The sequence below is a fragment of the Aethalodelphis obliquidens genome, unplaced genomic scaffold (genome assembly GCF_003676395.1).
Source record: "Aethalodelphis obliquidens isolate GAN/ISIS:26980383/991018 unplaced genomic scaffold, ASM367639v1 scaffold42, whole genome shotgun sequence".
Classification (NCBI taxonomy): Eukaryota; Metazoa; Chordata; class Mammalia; order Artiodactyla; family Delphinidae; genus Aethalodelphis; species Aethalodelphis obliquidens.
In genome coordinates this window covers 13,819,835-13,830,035 of record NW_020837986.1, presented here as the reverse complement: position 1 = coordinate 13,830,035, position 10,201 = coordinate 13,819,835, and positions in this window count along the sequence as shown.

The window sequence follows — 10,201 nt, the reverse complement described above, 5'->3', positions numbered from 1 at the left end:
TTATAATTATAGTTGTGCTTCTGAAAGAATATTAGAATATTAAATTATACATATAAATACTTAATAAAAAACACTATTCATAATCCCATATCTTTGTATCAAGTTAGGGCCTCTTGCTATCAGAAATGTATTTATATAATAAAAAAATTATTTATAATCCATGTTATTTTCTAAAAAGATTAGATACTAAGAAATTTATTGTATTCTGACCTGGTCATGGATGTAAGGATGTGACTATGAGAAGCAGAGAGAGGGCAAAATGGCAAAAAGAGGGGGAGACTCAGAGGCGGGGGAGGAGGACTAAGGGGAGGAGTAGAGTGACTTTGAGACCCGGGGCCCATGGGCTGAGGTGTCAGTGGCTGAAAAAGAACTTGAAAAAAAAGGGAATTGTTATGAAGATTTGCTGGATAGTGGTGATGCAAAATTTCTCCTACATCTCCCCAGAATAGCTAAATGCCCACCAGAATTTACCCATTTAACCCTAAATAGGAGTGTCTGATGATGAAACTTGTTTCCATTTATACTTTGTCAAACTTGGGTTTGCAAATCTTTTGAATATCTGACTAACTGATAGATAAAAAACGAGATCTCGTTGTACCTTTAATTTGCATCAATTTGATTACAAGTAAGATGGATTTTTTTCCCCCATACTTTTTGGCTATTTTAGCAGTTAAGTTGCTAGTTCATGTCACTTATCTATTTTCTGTTGGGGTTTCATGTTTTCCTTGTTACTTTATGATAACCTGTTATATTTTAAAGGAATCAATACTCATCTATGTCTCAGTTTGTCTTTTATCTTTTAACTATTTATGATACTTTAATTTTTCTGTTTCACTTTGAGATTTATTTTAACAGCTTTAAAAAAAACTTATTTATTTATTTAGTCACCACACAGCATGTGGGATTTTATTTCCCCAACCAGGGATCAAACCTGTGCCCCCTGCAGTGGAAGGGCAGAGTCTTAACCACTGGACCACCAGGGATTTCCCTTTAAAGTTGTTTGTTTGTTTGTTTTTTTGAGGTATCATTGACATACACTACACTGCACACATATAAAGTGTACTATTTGGTAAGCTTTAAACTCATGTATACCTCTGCTAGGCCATCACCACAATCAAGATAATGAAATACCTATCACCCCTCCAAGTGTCCTCATGCCCCTTTGTAATCCCTCCCTCCAGTCCTCTCCACCCACCCCTTATATCCCCAGGCAACCTCTGATCTGCTTTCTGCCCACATAGCTTACTTGGAATTTTCTAGAATTTTGTATAAATGGAATCATACACAATACACTTTTTTTTGGTAATTAATTATTAAAGAAATGCAAATTAAAACCACCATGAGATACCACTACACACCTATTAGAGTGGCTAATTTTTTTTTTTTTGGCTGTGTGGCATGCGGGATCTTAGTTCCCCAACCAGGGGTGGAACCCGTGCCCCCTGCAGTGGAAGCACGGAGTCTTAAACACTGGACCTCCAGGGATGTCCCAGGAGTGGTTAAATTTAAAAAGACTGACTATACTAGATGTTGGTGAGGATGAGGAAGAGCTGGAACTTTCATAGACCGCTGGTGGGAACGTAAAATGACACATCCATCTTGGAAATCAGTTGGTATTTTCTTAAAAAGTTAAACATTCACCTACCATGTGACCCGGCTATTCCACTCCTAGGTATTTACCTGAGAGAAGAGAAAGCATAGGTTCTTGCAAAGACTCGTATATGAATGTTCACAGAAGATTTATTTGTAATTGCCCCAAAATGGAAACAACCTAAATGTCCATCGACTAATCAGTGGATGAATAAATTGTGGTATATTTATACAATGGAATAGTATTCATAAATAAAAAGAAGTGAACTATTGATACATGCAACAATATGGATATATTGCAAAATGATATCTTTTTTCATACAGAAAGCTAATATTTTATGCTATGTAAGTAGATTATTCGTATCAGTTTTGCCTTTACAGTCATACTTAGAACTTTCTCACTCTCAAATTAAATATTTAATGCTATGATCTTTTATTACTTTTATTTTTCACACTGTCATTTTAAAACCACCTGGAATTAATTTTGGTCTAAGATATGAGGTAGGGAATTGGTATTTAAATTTTTTTGGTATGGGGGGTTGGGGGATGGGACTGGAGGGACACCAGCAGCACTGGTCTCAGCTGACTAAAGAGATCCAGGGCCTGTGCTATCACACACATCCGACGACCCTTAAGGCAGAATCGAGGGGGCCAGTTAGAGGAGGTCCTTGCTGCCTCAAATTGTTACCAGTATTATATATATTCTCTTCTGGTGATTACAGTGTGTTGAGTCAAGTTCTATGTTCTGTACATTACATCCTTGTTGATTACCTATTTTGTCTATGGAAGGGTCCTCTTAGATGTCCTACCCCAAGACATTTTTTGAGGATAGGTGTCATTTACAACTCTGCAGGCTTTGTGAATTGCAGTGCTCCTGAGCACCGGTTTTCAACTTGTTGTTTAAGAACTGGCCACAGAGAGGGACCTTCAAGATGGCAGAGGAGTAAGACATGGAGATCACCTTCCTCCTGACAAATACATCACAAATGCATCTACATCTGGAGCAACTCCTACAGAACACCTACTGAACGCTGGCAGAAGAACTCAACTTCCAAAAAGATGACCTCAGGCTACCTGCATGCAGAGGCGGGGCCAAATGCAAAGCTGAACCCCAGGAGCTGTGCGAGCAAAGAAGAGAAAAGGAAATTTCTCCCAGCAGCCTCAGGAGCAGCAGATTAAATCTCCACAGTCAACTTGATGTACCCTGCATCTCTGGAATACCTGAATAGACAACGAATGATCCAAAAATTGAGGCAGTGGACTTTGGGAGTAACTGTAGCCTTGGGGTTTGCTTTCTGCACCTAATTTGTTTCTGGTTTTATGTTTATCTTAGTTTAGTATTTAGAGCTAATTATCATTGGTAGATTTGATTATTGATTTGGTTGATCTCTTCCTTTATTTTATTTTATTTTTAGTACAGTTTTTAGTGCTTGTTATCATTGGTAGGTTTGTTAGTTGGTATGGTTGCTCTCTTCTTCCTTTCTTTTTTAATTACTTTTTTATTTTTAATAATATATTTTTTATTTTAATAACTTTATTTTATTTTCTTTATTTTCTTTATTTTTTCTCCCTTTTCTTCTGAGCAATGTGGCTGACAGGGTCTTGGTGCTCTGGCTGGTGTCAGGCCTGAGCCTCGGAGGTGGGAGAGCCGAGTTCAGGACATTGGTCCACCAGAGACCTCCCAGACCCACAGAATATCAAACAGTGAGAACTCTCCCAGAGATCTCCATCTCAATGCTAAGACTCAGCTCCATGACCATCAAGTTACAGTGCTGGACACCCTATGCCAAACAACTAGAAAGACAGGAACACAACCCCACCCATTAGCAGAGAGGCTGCTTAAAATCATAATAAGTTCACAGACACCTCAAAACACACCACCAGATGTGGTCCCACTCACCAGGAAGACAAGATCCAGCCTCATCCACCAGAATACAGGCACCAGTCCCCTTCACCAGGAAGCCTACACAACCCACTGAACCAACCTTACCCACCAGGGACAGACACCAAAAACAATGGGAACTACGAACCTTCAGTCTTCAGAAAGGAGAGCCCAAACAAGTAAGTTAAGCAAAATGAGAAGACAGAGAGATACATAGCAGATGAAGGAGCAGGGTAAAAACCCACCAGACCTAACAAATGAAGAGGAAATAGGCAGTCTACCTGAAAAAGAATTCAGAGCAATGATAGTAAAGATGACCCAAAATCTTGGAAATAGAATGGACAAAATACAATAAATATTTAATAAGGACCTAGAAGAACTAAAGAGCAAACAAACAATGATGAAAAGCACAATAAATGAAATTAAAAATTCTCTAGAAGGGATCAATATCAGAATAACTGAGGTGGAAGAATGGATAAGTGACCTGGAAGACAAAATAGTGGAAATAACTACCACAGAGCAGAATAAAGAAAATAGAATGAAAAGAATTGAGGACAGTCTCAGAGACCTCTGGGACACCATTAAATGGACCAACATTCGAATTATACAGGTCCCAGAAGAAGAAGAAGAAGAAAAAAAAAAGGGTGAGAAAATATTTGAAGAGATTATAGTTGAAAACTTCCCTAATATGGGAAGGAAATAGTCAATCAAGTCCGGGAAGTGCAGAGAGTCCCATACAGGATAAATCCAAGGAGAAACACATCAAGACACATATTAATCAAACTATCAAAAATTAAATACAAAGAAAAATATTAAAAGCAGCAAGGGAAAAACAACAAATAACATACAAGGGAATCCCCATAAGATTAACAGCTGATCTTTCAGCAGAAACTCTGCAAGCCAGAAGGGAGTGGCAGGACATATTTAAAGTGATGAAAGGGAAAAACCTACAACCAAGATTACCCAGCAAGGACCTCATTCAGATTCAACAAAGAAATTAAAACCTTTACAGCAAGCAATAGCTAAGATAATTCAGCACCACCAAACCAGCTTTACAACAAATGCTAAAGGAACTTCTCTAGGCAGGAAACACAAGAGAAGGAAAAGACCTACAATAACAAACCCAAAACAATTAAGAAAATGGTAATAGGAACATACATATCAATAATTACCTTAAATGTAAATGGATTAATTGCTCCAACCAAAAGGCATAGGCAGGTTGAATGGATACAAAAACAAGACCCATATATATGCTGTCTACAAGAGACCAACTTCAGACCTAGGGACACATACAGACTGAAAGTGAGGTGTTGGAAAAAGATATTCCATGCAAATGGAAATCAAAAGAAAGCTGGAGTATCAATTCTCATATCAGACAAAATAGACTTTAAAATAAAGACTATTAGGGCTTCCCTGGTGGCGCAGTGGTTGAGAGTCCGCCTGCCGATGCAGAGGACACGGGTTCGTGCCCTGGTCCAGGAAGATCCTACATGCCGCGGAGCGGCTGGGCCCGTGAGCCATGGCCGCTGAGCCTGCGCGTCCGGAGCCTGTGCTCCGCAATGGGAGAGGCCACAACAGTGAGAGGCCCGCGTACCGCAAAAAAAAAAAAAAAATAAAAAAAAAAAATAAAAAATAAAGACTATTACCAGAGACAAAGATGGACACTACATAATGATCAAGGGATCAATCCAAGAAGACATAACAATTGTAAATATTTATGCACCCAACACAGGAGCACCTCAATACATGAGGCAAATACTAACAGCCATAAAAGGGGAAACCAACAGTAACACAATCATAGTAGGAGACTTTAACACCCCACTTTTACCAAAGGACAGATCATCCAAAATGAAAATAACTAAGGAAACACAAGCTTTAAATGACACATGAAACAAGATGGACTTAATTGATATTTATAGGACATTCCATCCCAAAACAACAGAATACACTTTCTTGTTAAGTGCTCATGGAACAGTCTCCAGGATAGATAATATCTTGGGTCACAAATCAAGCCTTGGTAAATTTAAGAAAATTGACATTGTATCAAGTATACTTTTGGACCACAACACTATGAGACTAGATAGAAATTACAGGAAAAAATCGGTCAAATATACAAACACATGGAAGCTAAAAAATACACTACTAAATAACCAAGAGATTGCAGAGGAAATCAAAAATACCTAGGAACAAATGAAAATGAAAACACGACGAGCCAAAACCTATGGGATGCAGCAAAAGCAGTTCTAAGAGGGAAGTTTATAGCAATATAATCTTACCTCAAGAAACAAGAAACATCTCAAATAAACAATCTAACCTTACAACTAAAGAGAGTAGAGAAAGAAGAACAAAAAACCCCCAAAGTTAGCAGAAGGAAAGAAATCATAAAGATCAAATCAGAAATAAATGAAAAAGAAATGAAGGAAATGATAGCAAAGATCAGTAAGACTAAAAGCTGTTTTGAGAAGATAAACGAAATTGATAAATCACTAGCCAGACTCACCAAGAAAAAAAGGGGGAAGACTCAAATCAATAGAATTAGAAATGAAAAAGGAGAAGTTACAACTGACACTGCAGAAAAACAAAGGATCATGAGAGATTACTACAAGCCACTAGATGCCAATAAAATGGACAACATGGAAGAAATGGACAAATTCTTAGAAAAGCACAACCTTCTGAGACTGAACCAGGAGGAAATAGAAAATATAAACAGACCAATTACAAGCACTGAAATTGAGACTGTGATTAAAAATTTTCCAACAAACAAAAGCCCAGGACCAGATGGCTTCACAGGTGAATTCTGTCAAACATTTAGAGAAGGGTAACACCCATACTTCTCAAACTCTTCCAAAATATAGCAGAGGGAGGAACACTCCCAAACTCATTCTATGAGGCCACCATCACCCTGATACCAAAACCAGACAAAGATGTGACAAAAAAAAAAGACTATAGGTCAATATCACCGACGAACATAGATGCAAAAATCCTCAACAAAATACTAGCAAATAGGGGCTTCCCTGGTGGTGCAGTGGTTGAGAGTCCGCCCTCTGATGCAGGGGACACGGGTTCATGCCCTGGTCCGGGAAGATCCCACATGCCACGGAGCGGCTGGGCCTGTGAGCCATGGCCGCTGAGTCTGTGCGTCCGGAGCCTGTGCTCCGCAACGGGAGAGGCCACAACAGTGAGAAGCCCATGTACCGCAAAAAAAAAAAAAAAAAAAAAAAATACTAGCAAACAGAATCCAACAGCACATTAAAAGGACCATAAATCATGTTTAAGTGGGGTTTATCTCAGGAATGCAAGGATTCTTCAATACACGCAAATCAATCAATGTGATACACCATATTAACGAATTGAAGGAGAAAAACCATATGATCATCTTAATAGATGCAGAAAAAGCTTTCAACAAAATTCAACACCCATTTATGATAAAAACCCTCCAGAAAGTAGGCATAGAGGGAACTTACCTCAACATAATAAAGGCGATATATGACAAACCCACAGCCAGCATCATTCTCAATGGTGAAAAACTGAAACCATTTCCTCTAAGATCAGAAACAAGACAAGGTTGTCCCCTCTCACCACTATTATTCAATGTAGTTTTGGAAGTTTTAGCCATAGCAATCAGAGAAGAAAAAGAAATAAAAGGAATCCAAATTGGAAAAGAAATAGAAAAGTTATCACTGTTTGCAGAAGACATGATACTATACATAGAGAATCCTAAAGATGCTACCAGAAAACTACTAGAGCTAATCAATGAATTTGGTAAAGTAGCAGGATACAAAATTAATACACAGAAATGTCTTGCATTCCTATACACTAATGATGAAAAATCTGAAAGAGAAATTAAGGAAACACTCCCATTTACCATTGCAACAACAACAACAAAATACCTAGGAATAAACCTACCTAAGGAGACAAAAGACCTGTATGCAGAAAACTATAAGACACTGCTGAAAGAAATTAAAGATGATACAAACAGGTGGAGAGATATACCATGTTTTTGGATTGGAAGAATCAACATTGTGAAAATGACTTTACTACCCAAAGCAATCTACAGATTCAATGCAATCCCTATCAAACTACCAAAGGCATTTTTCACAGAACTAGAACAAAAAATTCCACAATTTGGATGGAAACACTAAAGACCCTGGATAGCAAAGCAATCTTAAGAAATAAAAATGGAGTTGGAGGAATCAGGCACCCTGACTTCAGACTACACTACAAAGCTACAGTAATCAAGACAGTATGGTACTGGCACAAAGACAGAAATATAGACCAATGGAACAGGATAGAAAACCCAGAGATAAACCCACGCACATATGGTCACCTTATCTTTGGTAAAGGAGGGAAGAATACACAATGGAGAAAAGACAGCCTCTTCAGTAAGTGGTGCTGGGAAAACTGGACAGCTACATGTAAAACAATGAAATTAGAACACTCCCTAACACCGTACACAAAAATAAACTCAAAATGGATTAAAGGCCTAAATGTAAGACCAGACACTATAAAACTCTTAGAGGAAAACATAGGCAGAACACTCTATGACATACATCACAGCAAGATCCTTTTTGACCCACCTCCTAGAGAAATGGAAATTAAAACAAAAATAAACACATGGGACCTAATGAAACTTAAAAGCTTTTGCACAGCAAAGGAAACCATAAGACTAAAAGACAACCCTCAGAGTGGGAGAATATATTTGCAAATGAAGCAACTGACCACGGATTAATCTCCAGAATATACAAGCAGCTCATGCAGCTCAATATCAAAAAAACTAACAACCCAATACAAAAATGGGCAGAAGACCTAAATAGACATATCTCCAAAGAAGATGTACAGACTGCCAACGAACACATGAAAGGATGCTCAACATCACTAATCATTAGAGAAGTGCAAATCAAAACCACAATGAGGTATCTCCTCACACCAGTCAGAATGGCCATCATCAAAAAATCTACAAACAATAAATGCTGGATAGGGTGTGGAGAAAAGGGAACCCTGTTGCCCTGTTGGTGGGAATGTAAGTTGATATAGCCACTATGGAGAACAGTATGGAGGTTCCTTAAAAAACTACAAATAGAACTACCATACGACCCAGCAATCCCACTAGTGGACATATACCCTGAGAAAACCATAATTCAAAAAGAATCATGTACCACAATATTCATTTCAGCTCTATTTACAATAGCCAGGATATGGAAGAAACCTAAGTGTCCATCAACAGATGAATGGATAAAGAAGATGTGGCACATATATACAATGGAATATTACTCAGCCATAAGAAGAAACGAAATTGAGTTATTTGTAGTGAGGTGGATGGACCTATAGTTTGTCATACAGAGTGAAGTAAGTCAGAAAGAAAAAAACAAATTCTGTATGCTAACACATATATATGGAATGTAAAAAAAAAAGTGAAGAACTTAGGGGCAGGACAGGAATAAAGACGCAGATGTAGAGAATGGACTTGAGGAAACGGGGAGAGGGAATGGTAAGTTGGGGCGAAGTGAGAGAGTGGCATGGACATATATACACTACCAAATGTAAAATAGATAGCTAGTGGGAAACAGCCGCAGAGCACAGGGAGATAGCTCGGTGCTTTGTGACCACCTAGAGGGGTGGGATAGGGAGGGTGGGAGGGAGACTCAAGAGGGAGGAGATATGGGGATATATGTATACCTATAGCTGATTCACTTTGTTGTACAGCAGCAACTAACACAACATTGTAAAGCAGTTATACTCCAATAAAGATGTTAAAAAAAAAACCAAAACAGCCACAAAGCTTCAGGATTGCCTCAGGCCCTTTTCTGGTTATTGGGGCAACATGATCCTTTAGGAAATTCCTCTTCCTGATTGGAAATTAGAGTGGCATATGCCAGTCCAAACAGAAAAAAAAACATTTTTTTTTTCGTATGGTTGCTGATTTCCAGGATTACCTTGGATTGTTTAGGTCTGAGTGTCGTGGTTTGTCCTTCTCAGGTGGAATTTGGTAGCTGTTACATAAATGTTATACAAAATTAATAATTAATCAATTAATTAATACAAAATTAATAAGTGTAAGAGGAAATTTATGCAGGATACTGCTTTCCAACCAAATAAAACAGTCATAATTTTCAGTGTGTCACTTGCAGAGACAATTTTGACATAATGGCGACCATAGTATAAAAGCTATTTTGAATAATGCTATACATTTCCTTTTGCCCATACTTATACATATTCTTAGTATATAATATTTCATCACTTAAAAATTTCCCATTTTCTTGCCATTTAAAAAACTTTGTATTGAGCTTTTTTGCTTCTTTTGAATAACTTACATTGGATAGATTCCCAGAAGTAGCATTAACTGGATTGCATGAATAGAAGTCCTGTTTCATTGTACATGTTTCCACTCAGCCTTCCGACAGGTTTATGCCAGTTTTATATTATGGCTGGGCACATCTGAGTCACCAAAGTCATTGCCTTGCTTTCAGAGGGTATTACCAATGTTGGATCTATGTATGTTGTCCATTTTATTACACAAATGAGTAAGTGAGAACCTCATCCGTCAACCTACGTGGCAGGCTACATACACACGTTCAGTTCCTTTCTCTCTCTCTTATGCTCTGTGGCAGCCATGGGGTATACCACTCAGGTTTCCCTTCAGGAGAACTGCTTTGAGGATGTAGTTGGTGGAGAGCCTTCAGCTGCCGTAATTCCAGATCTACAATAGCCTTCTCCCAAGGTCATGTTCTC